The sequence below is a fragment of the Myodes glareolus genome, chromosome 12, assembly GCF_982192425.1.
Source record: "Myodes glareolus chromosome 12, mMyoGla1.1, whole genome shotgun sequence".
Taxonomy (NCBI): domain Eukaryota; kingdom Metazoa; phylum Chordata; class Mammalia; order Rodentia; family Cricetidae; genus Myodes; species Myodes glareolus.
In genome coordinates this window covers 33,777,978-33,795,079 of record NC_142037.1, presented here as the reverse complement: position 1 = coordinate 33,795,079, position 17,102 = coordinate 33,777,978, and positions in this window count along the sequence as shown.

The following is a 17,102-nucleotide window of genomic DNA, read 5'->3' as shown; positions in this document are numbered from 1 at the left end:
AATCTTAGGCAAATCAAATCAGAATCTCTGAGAGTGAGGCTAGGGCCTCGGGGACTTTGCTGTGCAGCCAAGACTGGGCTGCAATACTACAAGCATTTGTAGAGACACAGTAGAGGCGGAGTGTCTGCTGTCTGAAGGGGTCCAGATCAAAGATGGTAAGAGAAGTCCTGGCCCCAGGGAAGAAACGATTGGTCTCTTTCTAATTCTCCTGACCTTCGCACGCTGGTACATCCCTTGTATCTCAGTCTTCTTCTCTGTGAAACAGGACATGAAGTGTCAGTACAAGGGGTTAGGGATGTGGCTCAGTTAATAAAGTAGTTTGTAGCACACACAATGTCCTGGGTTGGATCCCCAGGACTGAGTAAAACTGGGAATAATAGTGCACGTTTGTAATTGCAGCACTTGGGCATAGAGGGCAAGAGGATCAGAAGTTCGAGACTATGCTGGACCACATAGTAAGTTTGAGGTTGGTCTAGACTACATGAGGCCCTATCTCAAAACATAAGAACCAAAAGTGTGCGTGCAAGTGCTGACCACAGTGCCTTCCCACCTGGCGTGGAGCACAGTACAGAGGCGGAATGCCCGCTTTCTGAAGTGGTCCAGATCAAGGAACAGTAAGAGAAGCCCTGGTCCCAGGGAAGGGACGACTGGTCTATTTCTCACCTTCCTGACCTTCACACCTTGATACATTGCTGAGGCCTCTGTCTTCTTCTCTACAAAACAGGGCAAATTACATCATAGAGATACTGAAAGAGCCAATGAAATAATGAAGAAAAGGGTCTTTGTAAATTATAAATGTGCCATCGAGAAGGATTCCTGTGGGGAACCATCAGATAAGCATTATTCAATTATTTTAATATTGTTTAAGTGGTTTTTAGTTATCTAAAGTAGGACGTGGTAGCATATGCTGTCATTCCATCACCTGGGAAGCTTGTAGCACAAATAAAAACCCAGAGACAGAAACTGGGGTTCAACCTGAAGATCAGAAAAGCAAAGCAGCCAGCCACTGGCTCTTACCTCTGCCTCAGACTAAAATGGCTATTCTACCTCCACGAGTTCTCAGAATGAGACTGAGTTGAGAGCTGTCTCCTCCCATTTTATATTCCTCTATTTAGTTCTGGATTAAAGGCCTGCACCACCACTGCCCAGTTTCTGTGACAAACTAGTGTGGTTACTGGGATTAAAGGTGTGTGTCCCCACTGCCTGGTTTGTGCAGCTGACCAATGGGGCTGTTTTACTCTCTGATCTTCAGGCAAGCTTTGTTTATTAAAATACGAATGAAATATCTTTGCAGAAGCTGGAACAGGAAAATCACCACAAGCCTGAGTCCAGCCTGAGAAAGACCCTGTCTCAGAAAAAAAAAATTAAGTATATCAAATTCTGAAGTTGACTAATATGTATTCTGACATCTGTTAGAAGATTGTCATTTTATAAGGTTTCTGGTTTATGGCTAGAACCCTAAAGTGCTCTGAGATCTCTTCCTTCCCCAACTATTTATTCCCAGCAGTCACCAATTAAATCAGAAAGGACAGATTATCTGTGTCTGCATCCTGATTTTGTTCAGTCATTTTGCCTCATCACAGACTCCCCTTGCTTTTCTTAGATAGCATCTACTGTTAGGATGCTCCTAGGGCTGACTGATCAACTGCATTCTCATAGCACACTTGAAAAACCTTCCCTGGTGCAGCTTCAGACAGCACCAAAGAATCGCTGGCTCGGTCCTCAACATCCCAAATGTCACGCGGGATGGCAAACCGCATGCAAGCTCCCTGGCTCACGGAATTTCGAATAGGACAGATTTACAGCCGAGCTCCCAGGCTGGCTTTGCCTGAAACAAGTCAATTAGACTTAATTGTGAGACATGCAATTAACCTAGAAACTAATGGAGCCAGCTCTGCGGATGCTTCCATTCGTCATTCGGGTGTTTATTTCTACATTGTGGCTGCTTGCGGATAACTGCTTTGGCCCTGGCTTTCCTTCACGACAGATTAGTAAAATCATGTAAACTATGGAAATTAATGAGGCGGCAGGTTACAGTCTGAAATATGGGCAATCAAGGGATAGCTGGGTGTGAATAGCAAGAGCTCCGGGAACTATTGCTGCTCAAGGCAGCTCGTTCCTTACATACTTGAGACAGTGCCAAGAGAAAACCGTTGGTCATCACCTTACCCCCAAAGACTCAACTCATTCTCTGCCTACCAGACAGGAGACTCATCAAAGAATCAAGCTGGCGAAGTGCTTACCTTGCAAACATGAGAATCCCAGTTCATCCCTGAAACATTGGGAAAAAAAAAAAAATCCGGAGCACAATTGTCAGGCAATCTCACCTGCTGAGCAAATGCCAGGCCAGTGAGAGCACTTGTCTCAAAAAACAAGGCATGTAGTGGCTGAGTAACAGCACTCAAGGTTGCCTTCTTGCCTATACACACTCACACTCACACACACACACACACACACACACACACATTCTCTCTCTCTCTCTCTCTCTCTCTCTCTCTCTCTCTCTCTCTCTCTCTAAATAAGTCTGTACAAGGAATGTTTGACTCTCTCTCCACCCCACAAATGCATGTAAAAATTCTAACCCCTAATATGGCGGTGTGAGAAGGCAGAGCTTCCAAAGATTATGAGAGTGGGGTTCTCACGAATGACATTTAAAAGAGAGCTCCTTTTGCATTTCCACCACGTGAAGAACCCTCACCAGACCCTGAATCTGGCTGTGATTTGATGTTGAGCTTCCTGACCTCCACACTTTAGAGAAGCAAGTATCTGTCTGTCGTTTGCAGCTTCCCCAGCTTATAGCCCTGTGCTGTAGCTGTCTGAATTAACTGTTTGCATCTGTGGCGGGACAGCAAGGGAGAAGGGAGCTGATGCTTGTTTGCTGTTGGGTTTAGACTTTGTTCTTCTCATGGTTTGGAGGCACGGGTTCACTTTTATTTTATTTTATTTTCTAGTTAAATGAATGTATTTAGGTAGGGCCAACAAACTATCTGATGGCCTAATTAAATCAAAGAGTAAATCTATTTGGAAAACAGAGCAAGCTTTTATTCTTGAAATCTAATTAAGCCTGGTATTAAAATTGAGATATAATACAGACATATAAATAGAACCTAACTTAATCCCAACTCATAATCGGCAGTTAAGTAGAAAAAGAAATCACAAATGCAGAAGAGACTGGGGAGATGAACAGTCAGATATTCTATTTGAGTTTAAGAGTAGTGATAAAAGCCATCATGGAAACATTCAGCCCAGAGAGGCATCCCTCCCCGAGCCAATTAAAGAGAGGCTAAGAGGTGGCTCTCCCACACCCTCAAACACTTGTTCTCCATATAGCCTGTACTTTGAGCATCAAAAAAGCTAAAACAAAACCTCTGTCAACTGCCCCAACACCTACTCTGCCTCCAGCAACCAGGGTGTATTGTTTCATAGGGTTTTCTGTGGTTGGCTGCTGTTTGGTTTGAAGCCTACCACGTGATTTTTCCATTTCTAAAGGAAAATATTCAGCTGTCTCCTCAGCTGACTTTAGGGCGAGCAGTATGTGGTCAGAAAACAGGAAACATGGCTCCTAGCTCAGGTTCAAACATGCAGAAGTGAAGTGACTTCTTGAAGGCTGAGTCTTTGCTGTGTCCCCCTTTCCTCCACTGGGACTTTGCAGGTTTGGATTGAATGATGTATATTAAAACTCCTTCCAGCTCTTGATTCTCATTTCCCGTTCAATAAGTTTGGCCTTTTATTAACTCAGATGTGTCTTTTTTTAAAGAGTTTGATGGAGAAGAATACGAAATAGACTTTGAATTCCCCCGGGGCTGATACTCAAGCATGCTCAAGGCTCATACACAGCTCTCAACACTGCCAACAGGACAGATCCAGCAACACACTTTACAGATAGATAGGGTCTTCTGTGAACAGCAGAAGCAAAGCTTGATGCGTGATTTTTCTGTCACTGAGATAAAACACCATGACCAAGGCAACTTCAAGAAGAAAGCATTTATTTGGGCTATGGCTCCAGAGGGTAAGAGTCTGCCTTAACAGGGAGCTGTGGTAGCAGGCCAGACAGAGCAGAAAAGGGAGGGCTCACGTGTCAAACCAAGAGCAGGAGGCGGGGGAGGGGGTTGCAGGAGGAATGGCGCAAGGCTTTCAAAACTCAGAGTCCATTCCCAGAGCCACACTTCTTCCAACAAAGCCTCGCCTCCTATTCCCCCAACACACACACCACAGTAGCACCAACTGGGGACCAAGTGTTCGAACACATGAGCCTATAGGGAATGTTTTCATTCAAACCACCCCGGAAACCGACAAACTTGGATCTTCTCCTCACTCCACTCCCCGGGACTTAATAAAGGAGTGAGTCGATTCACAGACTGTATCTACAGGTGAGGACAGCTGCACCTGCTTGTCACCGTAGTCCCCTTCCATCCCTCACTGAACTGTGCGCATCCCACACTTCAACTTAGAGGTCAGGAGGAAAGTGGTGTGTAGGAAGCCCAAGTCTGGAATCGGGAATTTTGTTCCCAGACAGACTATTTTCTAGGTGAATTTGCTTTTTTCAAATCAATTAGTTATTCTGTTGTTCTCCCCCCCACCCCGTGCACAAGTGCGCGTGCGCGCACACACACACACACCAGTGCCAAGAATCTACAAAGTTACTAACGGTTCAGACCAGGCTAGCCATGACTTCTTTGTGGACCAACACTTCTGTCTTTCTGTCTGACAGCATCCCACGAGAAGCCCAGGCATAATTAAACAACAACAATACAGAATAATGCTCAGATTTCAAGCAGAGGTGGTTGGAGAACTGGCAGTGACATTAACAGAGCAAAGAAGACCAATGGGAAAGAGGAGGGGTTTTATTTCAGATACATGAGAGCCTCATATCCAGTTCTCAGCATTGCCAGGCACAGGGCAGATCTAGCAACACAATTTTCTTTTATTTTCTGCCCACTGGTGTTTTACCTTTATGGATGTCTATGTAAGGGTGTCAGATCTTGGAGTCACAGACAGTTGTGGGCTGCTATGTGGATGCTGGAATTTGAATCTGAGTCCTCTGGAAGAGCAGTCAGTGCTCTTAACCAATGAGCCATCTCTCCAGCTCCTCATTTCAGATATTTGAGCATCACTGGTCCACAGAGCATCCTGGGGGTGGGATAAACAGTTGAAGGTAGAAATTAAGTATTGAGGGTTCTTTAATCTATAAAGGTGCAAAAATGCTTTTATAATTTAACGTTTTTAACTTATCACCTTAAGCTAGCAGAAAGTTTGGTGCAAAAAAAAAAAGAAAAAAGAAAAAAGATTGCATACGAAAATGTGTCCCCTGTGGTCAGCTTTTGCTGGCTGTTGGCATAGATTCTACCATTATTACCATGTTCATTTCCCATTCAGCTCTCTAAACCCTAGGTCACCTTGGAAAGGAGAGACAGGCATACAATTGCTCCACCTTGGGGTTCTACTCAGATCAGGTTGTTATTAAGGTTTCTGTGCTCTGGGGGTTCCCCAAAGCTCTCCCATCTCAGAGATCTTTAGAGCAATGTTATAATCCTCGAGGACAGCCACCCCTGAAAGGCTGCACACCAGATATTCAGAGCAAAATTGTCAGTGGGCTTGTGGAGCCTATTGCACTAGCCAGTGATCTCAGCACTGACAATGGAGCAACAGAAAAGAAAAAAAATAGCCTCACTGAGGAAAAAAAAAACTGTATACTCTACCCCAAATGATCAATAAGGTACCTTCGTAAAACTCCCTCGTACACCTTCCCGACCGTCTCTCATGGCCACACACACTCAAATGTCTGTGCTCATTCAGTAACCGGATTTGATCCAGAGAGAAGGACCTAGAAGGATAAGGGAAGATACCAGAAAGGCACAATCTGTCTTCTATTTCTTTCATAGAACGCCAAAATCCCGACAAAATTAGTGGTGGCCTCTCAAGCAGGTGGGATGGGTGTCTGCTGTAAAGAGCACGGGCCGTGTTGACAGGATGACCCCCTTCTCGGAACCTTGGCTTTCTAAACCATAACATGAGAAGCTGTTACACTTCTGAGCGATACTGTTACGATTCTGACCGCATGCTGCTATCTGCAAGCATGGCAGTTGATATTTCTCGTTCACTGGCTAGGATCTAGAGTCACCTAAGTGGATGAGCCTCTAGGCTGGACCGTGAGGGATCATCTATACAGTTGTTTAGGTTATGTAAGGTGTCCACCTTCGCTGCTGGACAAAGAAAAAGGGGGGCGTGAGATGGGCACCAGCATTCACCCTTCTCAGCGTCCTGACGGTAGCTGCACTGAGACAACCACTTCAAACTCCTGCTGATGTGACCGATCCGCCATGATGGACTTGGGCCCTCAAACTGTGAGCTCAGATCGGCCCCTTCTCCTTTATGTGACCTTTCCCAGGGCATTTTATCACCGTGATAAAGGAAAGCCACTAAGACAATAAGGTTGAAGAGATGTGTAAACTGTAGCCTAAACACCTTTGACCCTCCTAATGGTGGTTTCAGCCACAGAGAGCTCCGCTAACGCCAGCTCTGCTTCCAGCGCCAATTCTCCAGACTTGATCTTGTTTCTGACTTTCCAGGGGTGATGACAGTGTCTGCCAGAACTGAAAGAGGAAGCTGAATGAGATGATCGCCCCTCAGAATTATAAGAAGACTCCGTAATTAATTGATTTTACAATATGACATCATCAGAAACTTGCCCAACAACATTCAAGCACCTACACTGGACACATTCCACATTCTGAACTCTAAAGCCTGATGTCTATAGGAAAACCTTTCAGCTCCTAGTCCAAAATCGTAACCACTGTGGGATCTCAATGAATTGTAACCAATTAGCTGATTGGATGAATGAAGTTTGACAGATAAAACATAAGAGAGGATGACACAGTCCCTGTGAACACCTGTGCACGACTGTGCAGAACTGTATTAATCAATATGTCGCGGAAGAGGTAGGGCCTTAAAGGACCCATCCTCCCTGAGGACCTCTAAGTAGTTCATTGTTGTGGGGTCCAGATCCTCTTTAGTGGTGTAGCCACTGGTAAGGTGCCCATGCTCCTGTTAGCAACTCCAGTGGAATTCATTAGCTCACAAGGAGAAAAAGGGGGCAGGGAGAAGGGAGGCAGGGGGAGGGGTAGAAGAGAAGAGACAAGAAAGTGGAGGGGTCTAAGATAGAGGAAGAGGATTCGGTCAGTAGGAGTGGAAGAGTGGGAGAGGGGACAAAAGAGGGTAATGTGACGAAGATTGTCAAATACACTACATAGATGTGTGGAAATATGAAACCCTTTGTGATGGATAACTACTATGTGCTAATAATGAAAACCATTTTTAATTTTTTAATTTTTTAATTTTTATTTTACTTTTATTTATTCCATCATTTTTATCCATTTATATTATTTCATCTGTCTGTGCCACATGTGTGTGCAATTCCTACAGAGGCAGGAAGAAGGCATTGGATCCCTCGGGACTGGAGTTACAGATGGTTGTGAGTCACCATATGGACGCTAGGAACCCAATGCTGAACCTCTGGAAAGGCAGCCAGGGCTCTTAACCACTGAGCCATCTCTCCAGTTCCCAGTCAAAACATTTTTTAAAGAAAGAAGAATGAGGACTGGAGAGATAACTCAGAGGTTAAGAGCATTGCCTGCGCTTCCAAAGGTCCTGAGTTCAATTCCCAGGAACAACATGGTGGCTCACAACCATCTGTAATGAGGCCTGGTGCCCTCTTCTGGCCTGCAGGCATACACGCAGAAAGAATATTATATACATAATAAATAAATAAATATTTTAAAAAGAAAGAAAGAAAAATAAAAGACTACACAGATGGAACGGACAACAGTAATTTGGAAAATGCCTTGATCGAGGGTGTGATACAAATCACCAGAAACCAAAGTCTGGGGCTATGGTTTTTTTTTTTTTATCTCAATGATGTAAGTAGGTGGAGACACTGGAAAAGGTGGGGAGCCTTTTAAATTGTGAGCACGACAGCTTAATTTGAAATATGGTAAATAATCTCTACATCTAGAGCCCTAAAGAAAGAAGTTGTCTGGACTGGGGATTACTATTGTAAACTGGATAAAAAGGATGATACAAATGACAGGTATGAGTGTTCCTGAGGATGCCCCTAGGATCCAGGCAGGAAGGAGCCTGTGCCCCGGAGCATGGGTTTTCTACATTGCAATCTTCAGGGTCCATTTAGAATCACCCCAGGACATCTGCATATCAGAAGCCTCTTATTTCCACTAAATAGGTTCTGTTTTAAGTCAAATATAAAATGCTCATCTTTAAAAGATTTTTAAATTTTTGATTAAATTTACTTGGTGTGGTTGATGTGTGTCTGTGTGTGTGTGTGTCTGTGTGTGTCTGTGTGTGTCTGTGTGTGTGTCTGTGTGTGTGTCTCTGTGTGTGTCTCTGTGTGTTTGTGTGTGTGTGTCTGTGTGTGTGTGTGTCTGTGTGTGTGTGTGTGTGTGTGTGTGTGTGTCTCTCTGTGTGTGCTCCCATGCCTTGCAGGAATGTAGATGCTAGAGCACAGTTTTCATGAGTCATTTCTCCCTTTCCCCCTTATCAAGCAGCATCTTTCTGCACATCCAGCCTCGCGGATGTGGAAGCTCCCAGGCAATTCTCTTATCCTCACCGCCCATCTCACCACCGGAGCGCTGGGGTCACAGCTGTGAGCCACCACATCTGGCTCCTTGTGGTGCCCAGATACTGAACTCAGGTGCTCAGTTTATGTAGAAAGTGCTTTTACCCACTGAGCCATCTCTCTGCCCCCTTGATAAGATTTTGCTTGCTCCTTCATTTGTTTTTAGAGCAAATGAGCCATTTTTCTGGCAGCTGTGCCTGGATTCTATTAATTTCTCAAAATCCGTATCCTTCTTCAGATGCGATCATTCCCTTCCAGTCATGGACATAGCACCCAATAAATGCTAACAAGAGCCAGGGCCTAGGGTTGCTCCCAGGCCTCGATCCCTAACTTCTGAGAGTTAATTACACACCACCCGTCTCTCCCAAGGCAGAGTTAAAATACTGTCACAGATACCGCTCGCAAAGCGCCATCCCTGACAAGCAAGTCTGAGTACTTTGGAAGTATAAAATATGATGTAAATGCTTAATAAAAAATGCCATGTGACACTTGCTATTTTTGCCAGCTGTCTAACATGAGCCCATGCACATTTTTCTGAAATAACTGAGCATCCAAGAAGCAGTAACCCAAAATAGGTATGCGATTTGACCCGTTTGCCACCCGTTTGACCCGTTTGACTGTCCTTGCCACCTAGAGTGGAGAGCTCTTGTTTGCAAGGTGGATGTCCACTCTTAACCTCCTATCCAGAGGGTCAAGCTCCCCATGAGTATCCCCAATAATGATTAGCAGTGTCAAAGAACCTTCTTCTATGCCAGTCTGTCAGCACATAGTAGATTCGATGTATGATTTTAACTAAACTTCAGCAGCATGTCAAATCGAAAGGTCAATCAATGGAACTGATAAAGACCTATGGTGTTCAGCATGCTGCCTACACAGCATCTCAACAGAAGAATTTTCCTTTGGGAAGCATAAAGTCAAAAATCGACTTTTTTTTTCATACTGATTGGAAAAGGCCAATAGTGAAATAAGCCCTCACTTATCCCTCATCTTCCCTTTAGCGTGTTCCATCTGATCTCAAGTATCTGTTGTCTGCGTATATAAAATCCTGAGATGTGTAGTCTCCTGGCTTTCTTTCAAGGTAAAGTGGAACTGATAGAGATGGAGAAGCTGGGACGTGGAGAGAAGTCAAAAGCCCCATCGCCACCTCTTCCCATTAACGCAAGACACTCTCTTAGAGAACCACAGTCCTGACTCTCCCAACCTTGCTCTTGGCTTTTGTTTCTGGGAATGAGAAGTTCTCAAGCATGTGTCCTCAGAGGAAATCAAGAGGCCAAAAGCTACCCTCAAGAAAACTGTCCACGACAAGGGTCACAACCACTCTGTCCCTTGCATCTCAGGTCCGTGTCTCTGACATGTTCTCTGGTTCCATTTGCTTCACCTTATCCCACACTCTGACACAGAGAATGAAGTGAGAAGGGGAAACTAGCAATGAGAAGTGGTCTCGGTCTTGAAGGAGCCCGGAGTCCTGCTTCAGGGACAGATACATCCAATGTGTGCTATGAAAGAGGAGAGGCCAGGACACTCACTGAACAGTGTGCTGCCAAGTGCAGTCCTGGGGGAGCCTAAAGAAGAGGACCATGGTATGGGGGAGGTGGAAGCAGAGCTGTGGCCCAGTAAACAGATTTTGTCTAGAAAGTGGACGATGGATAAAGCAATTGAGGGCAGGGGAGGCAAGATGTCATAGTCTTAAAATTCAGTGTGCCCTGCCCCTTAGCTCATCAATTCCTTCACAACTGATATTTTAAATCCTGATTCTGATGTGTTCACTGATACAAGAAGTCTCACACACACATATTCTCTCTCTCTCTCTCTCTCTCTCTCTCTCTCTCTCTCTCTCTCTCTGCCACTGAGCTACAGACCCCAGTCAAGATGATATATGTCCAACCTCAGCTTTATCATTATGAACCATTCGATTCTGCCAGGTTTGAATCATCTTTACTGTATTTCACTTGCACTATTAAGATGGTAAGGCAGGCTGTGTCCCCTGCCAGCTCTCTGAGAACTCTCTGGGTGGTGTTATGTTTCACTTTGAGAGGCCATTGAAAGTCATGTTTTCCAAAAGTGGAGACTTGGATTTGTCAACCCAAATCTATTCTCGTCTCCTTCTACAGTAATAAAGTTTTGGTTGATCCCATCTTGAATGGCCAGGGACTGTCCCTACCAGCTTCCTTGGCTTGAACCGTGTGACTGTGTTCCTGCCATTGGTAGATAATCACAAACCTTGTGTGTCTTCTAGATTCTGGCCTTGAGGAGACTATGTGCTTTTCCCTCTTTCCAGAGCTGCGAAATGGATTCATCTGAAACCCAGCTCTGAGACTGAAGGCAAGATCACTGTGCCAGGATGCAGCAAAGAAACAAACTGAAAGAATCTAGAACTTCAGAATGACAACATAAAGTATGACCGCTCACTGAAAGCCAGGGATCAGCACAGGGAAGAAAACACTTCTTTGTTCTCTTAGCCAGTCACTGTACCAGTGAGTATCATGTCACACGGGCTTTGCCTTCTCAGCTCATGCAGAGCTCTCAAGTCCACTTTGAAGGTGTCATCCCATTTAGATAGAGCCGATCTTATTCCCATGAGGAGGATGAGCAAACTAAAGTCAAGGGAAGTCCAAGGTCACTAACCTGCTAATGTTTACTGGTTCACTGATCCCCAAGGCCTTCCTTACTCTTTGCTTTCAATACTTTCATCTCTTCCTGTCCCTGCACGCACACACACACACACACACACACACACACACACACACACACACACACACACTTCCCGTTCAGGTGTCGATGCAAGTTTGACAGAGTTGGATTTTTATGTTTCAAATATAGACTGCTGAACCTAGATGTTAAATTAAGTTGCGTATCATAACCCAGCTTCATAATTATTGCTATTACACGTTTGTTACCACTGTCAGATTGCAAGATGCACCAGAAGATGTAATTGCAAAACAGAGTTCTGGAATCCAGAGCAGAAATGTTTGGCACTTGGGAGTAATTTACACCCCTAATGTAATTAAAAAGGAGGTAATTTGCATTCCGATTTGCACGTTGCAGTATTTTTTTCTGATTATAATTTTTTAAAATGTTCTCGCAAGCACAGGAAGCTTCTGAGCATTAAGACAATTATTGTTTCTGACGTATGGTGTTGAGAAGGAGGCCTTTCTGATTCTTTTCTGGAGGCTTAGCAGTCAGGCAAGAAAATAGCAAGCTGTCTATCAAATATTCTAATAAGAAGCATGCTGCGGTGTTGTAACTGTTTACACCCCCACATTATTTTGAAGAAATGTATTTATAATTTCCCTCTGCTTCTCACCATTGATAGGGCAGCCTCTAAGTAACAGATCTGAAAAGCTGTAGGTCTAACCACTTAAATGGATCCTAAGCCAAATGCTAAACTAATAAGGAAACTGGGAGTTTGAGCTATGAGGAAAGGGTTTACAAATTATGAGAAGCACTTGTATGTGGTGAAAAGTCTCTGTAATTGAGATGGAGCCATTCCCACTACCTGAAGATAAACATTCGGGCATCATTTCCTAGCACTGTCTTAAAAGCAAAGAGTACAGCATTTCACTTGGTTGGGAGGAATATGAAGTCGATTGTTTAGAATATGTGTCCAGCGTGCCCCAGGAGCTCCGCAAATATTTGTGACATTATTGAGCCTAAATATGGGAAAATGGTGATTTTACTTGTAGCCACCAATACGTATCACTGTTCCAAGGCAGCTCGGAGGGCACTGAGATCAGGACTCTGGTCGTGGACCAGACACGCGGATCTGCTGAAAGGCAGGAGTGAGTAAATCTGTCTAGGTTCACGGAGTGAAGAACTAGAAATCAGCAGTGTTGAGATTTGAAATCAAACAGCCAGATTTTTCTAGTTTTTGTAGCTCCCTCATTCCACAAAGAGATTTCATTACCCATATCTGTGCTGGTTGCATTTTACCAGACACTGTACTGGTAGTCTTATTGTTTTATGCCTGTGCTCAAAGATGAATGGAGATACTCAAGGTCGGATGCTGTGTTCACTGTCAATTCCAATTCCAAGGACAACGAGAAGGAACCTAGAATGGGGGAGGGCAGAAATGGAAACCAGAAAGAAGACTGTGTTCCATAAAAATCTGCTCTACATGAACAACTACAAGCGTTGCCTTCCATGTTCCATATTGGGAAGGAGTCTAATAAATGCATTCACAAGACCAGCCATATAGAAAAATCTTGTCCCTGGAGGAGTTGCTGAAACCAAGCATTCAGCAGCCCTGGCTGACCAGATCTGTATCCTCCGTGAGTCTGAGTGTTCACCCTGTGAGCTGAAAACACATGTACCCATCCCTCTTCTATGCTGGCGAAATTCTTGCCTCTCTTTACCTCTTTCCGTGAAAGAGTGTTCATTTGGTTTGCACAGCACAGGCCCAGTGTTCTGCTGGCCACCGTGGTTTGAGGTGACTAGGAGAAGTCTCTGGCCTTTACTGAATATGGTCCAACCCTCCGCGTACTTTACAGACCTCTGACATGAAACCAGACCCCTTACCATTGCTGACTGACAAATGAAAACAAGAAGTTTAGGGTGATGAAGTTCCAAGAGTTACAGGAAAACAGCATTAAGGAGTTTGTTACCCACCTAGGAATATAAAATCAATCTTAATTGAGTTAAGGAAGCTCCCGCCTGTGTAGAATAGGCACTCTCTGTCACAGTGGCCAGTAGGGTCTTTCTCCAGAAACCGCTCCAATTCAGCCTCCTGGGAGACTCACCTGACTGCCTCGTGCATCTTCCAGATCAGCATGGACACATGACAGCTGTCTAACGTTGAATTTGTTTTTTAAGGTTAATTTTTCCTTTTGTTAGATGGGTATTGCAGGTAAGTCTGTGTTGCAAAGTGTACATATGAGCGCAGTTGCCTGCAGTGGCCACAAGAGGGCGTCAAATCATCTGAAGCAGGGATCTGCACAATTTGGGTGTGGGAACTCAGGTCCTCTGCAAAAGCAGTACATGCTCTTAACAGCTGAGCCATCTGTCTATCCTCTACCCTCATATCCTTAAGTTGGTTTTTCCTCCTGTGCTTTGCATTCTGGGAAATTGGGTTTGTCTAAATCATACTCTCCTGATAAAGATATCGTGTCTTCTACCTAACCTTTGTAAATATTCCCCTTTCCATGTCAAGGGTTGGTTTGCAGATATGACTAAGAAACAAGTTTATTGGGGACTAAATTGAGCACTCTCAAAATTCTTATGTTGAAGCCCTCACCACATAGGACCTCAGAATATGACGAGATTTGGAGATTAGACCTTTAAAGAGGGTATTAAATTTAAAATGAGGTCAGTAGATCACCCAATGATCAATATCTTCATTAGATCAGAAAATGATGACACCAACCCAAAGAGAGTGATAACTATATATAGAGAAGGAGATGATGTCTACCTGCCAAGGAGAGCTCTGAACACAACAGCCATGCTGATACCTGTCTTTGGGCGTCTAGCCTCAAACACTGTAAAATGAACCCAAAAAAAAAGTAAAATAAGATTAGTTACATTTCTGTTGCTTGCACTGGCCTTGTGCTGTTTGAGAACACATCTAGAAGACCAGCTCAGAGCCTGAGATGGGAAACTTCTCTGCAACAATGAAGAAGGTCCAATGTCGTCGCAAAGGTTGTGTAAGAGTAAGGTCCAGGTGGCAGGGCAGAGGTCAGGGAGGAGAGAAGCTGCCATGCTGCTACTGTTGACAACAGCTGAAGAGTCCATGACTGGAGCCTCTGAACAGGTGGATTTCGGAACATAGGGAAGGAGAAAAAATGGATTCTGCATAGACTCTCCATAAGGGACCCAGCCCTACCGACAAGCTGGCTTTACCTCAAAGGGCGATGAATGATTTCAGGCTCCACCTCCAAGACCAGCGAACAGGACCTTTGTGCTCCTTTAAGCCTCTGAGTCTGTGGCAGTTTGCTACAGTAACCCCAGGAAGGAATATAAGAATTGCATTGCTATTTCACTGTTCCCAAGGTTTTCACATTCTACTCCATCCCCGGGTTCGCCTCATCCACTTCCCACATATACATCTTCTAATCTCCTCTGGGCTATTGAAATGCCTTCCTGATTCATTGCTTTCGATTCCTTTTCTCCTCCAAACCGTTCCGCTCACTTCTGTCAAAGTGAGTTTTCTAAAACACCAGCAGGACCAGCTCACTCTTCTAATTAATTAAATTCTTTGTCTGGCCCTAGCCTGCTGTAATGGATGCACAATGGTTTCTTCATGACATAGGAGCCCTCCTCTAAGCTCTCTGCAGCCCCCTGCAGCCTCTGGTAAATGCCCTGTCCTGCCGTGTCCACCTTGACTCTGCCTTTGCAGTCTGGTCTTCAAGGCTGCTTGTCGCTCCTCGCCATCTGCAGCTGGATGCTCTCTCCACATTCTAAGCCTTTTGGAGTCTTGAAGTTCATCCTTGTTCCCGGTTGTTTCAGCTGCCCGCTACCCTGACCCCAGTGTTTCTAGGACACACTCTGTTTCTCCTTAGCTAGCCTGGAGGCAGTCCCCCTGCGATCATTGTGCCGTCAATCACTAAATCTTCTATCTTTTCTTCATCCAAGTCAGGATTCTGCCTCTCAAACGGCTCCCCAATGCCCACACAGAAGTTCATTTACTCGTCCACACAGATATCCATTTAGCAAAACAATATGACATACACATGCATCCAAATATACACACGCACTTCTGGCCTGATGTCTAGCATCTGGAGTGCCATGGTTAGGCAGGCAGGTGTTAAGATGTTAGGGAAATGACCAGCAGTAGTTTGCCCAAGCAAACTGCCAACAACAAGCTCCGGAGACCCAGAGATGACTTCATACCTGGTGAGGGCAGGCGGGGGGATGAGGGGGTTCTGGATGAGTGGAAGTTTTCTAGGCGCATCATGGAAGGCAAAGGAGACTGGCAAACCCACTGCGGCAATGTGGTAACTCTGTAAACACCTAGTGGTCTCATCGAACCATAAGCACAGCTTGGTAAGGTAAGTGAGTACCACACTCGTAGGCATGAGTTGAGTTGACGCCATATACTGAGCATGGCAGGAGAAGAGGGCTGTGTGTACTATTAGGAGACAGCGGGGAAATCAGCCAGTTATTATCTGTGAGTCACAATGGATGGCTAAGGAAACATTTTCATCATTGGGCATTGAGTCCCTAATAATTTTATATAATGCAAATCCAGGAGCTGCTTGTTGCCATGACTAATACAGGACACATGTTTCTTTTCAAGGTCAACGCTTACTCAAGAAAAATGAGAAATGATTCTCTTCCTTGACCCTGATAATGGATAAATGGAGGCAGATTTATGTGGATGGAAAAAAAGAGTGAGTCAGAGCCCTTTATCCCATAAATAACAAAAAAAGTGGATTAAGACTGACTTGTCTCCAAGCAACCTATATAAATGCAATCACATAACCCTGATTTTAGTACATAAAATAGATGATCAGGAGATTCACTTAAAATTATTCATGGCTGTCTTTTCACTATTTCAATAGTTTTTAAAAGCTTCTTCCTTGCCAGGCATCCCATTGTAAATCTTTACTAATGAGAATCCTGGGCCAAGCTATTTCCATGGCCAAAATTTAAATGCTTGTTACTGGGTCTCTCAAAGTAGATATACTTTAAAGAGTATGACATCCATAAAATAAAGGAAGAAAGAGAGAGAGGAGAGAAGGGAGAGAGGGAAGAAAGAAGGAGGGACTGGAAGGAAAGAAGGAAGGATAGGAGGGAGGGAGGGAGGGAGGGAATGAGGGAGGGAGGGAGGGAGAAAGGAAGAGAAGGAGGGAGGGAGAGAGGAAGGAAGGAAGGAAGGAAGGAAGGGAGAAGGAAGGAAAGGAAAGAAAGATTAGATTAAAAGATTTCCTTTATAACTCAAATGTATATAAATATAAATATATATATACGTGTAGGTTAGTAATAAGTTAATGGATGGTCAATTGTCATGCAGCATAAATTAAAATCTCTTAAAAACCGAAAGCATGGGCTAGAAAGAAGGCTCAGTGGTTAGGAGCACTGGCTGATCTTGTAGAGTATCTGGGGCCAGTTCCAGAACCCACATGACAGCTCACAGCTGTCTGTAACTCTAGTTCCAGGGGACCTAACACCTTCACACACACTAATGTACATAAAATAAATGTTTTAGAAAGACACATATAAACTTAAAAAAAAACACAGCATATGCAAATGTAAGACTGGGGTCTTACACACAGAGCACAGACTAGAGTCAGTGAATTAAATGACCTTCAGACTATGTAGAAAATCCATTTAGGGTAAAAAAGACAAGTGGTTCAAGGTTTGTTTTAATGTCTTTAATAAAGTCACATATAAAACAGAAATACTCATCTGAGAAAACAAAGTCTTTTATGTAAATTTCAGAAACGGGAAAGAAATATGTGTATACTATGTCCTGGGTATTTTTAACATGTCGTGACAGATAGGCGATAATAGGAGATCTTTAAAATGTGAGATTATTTCT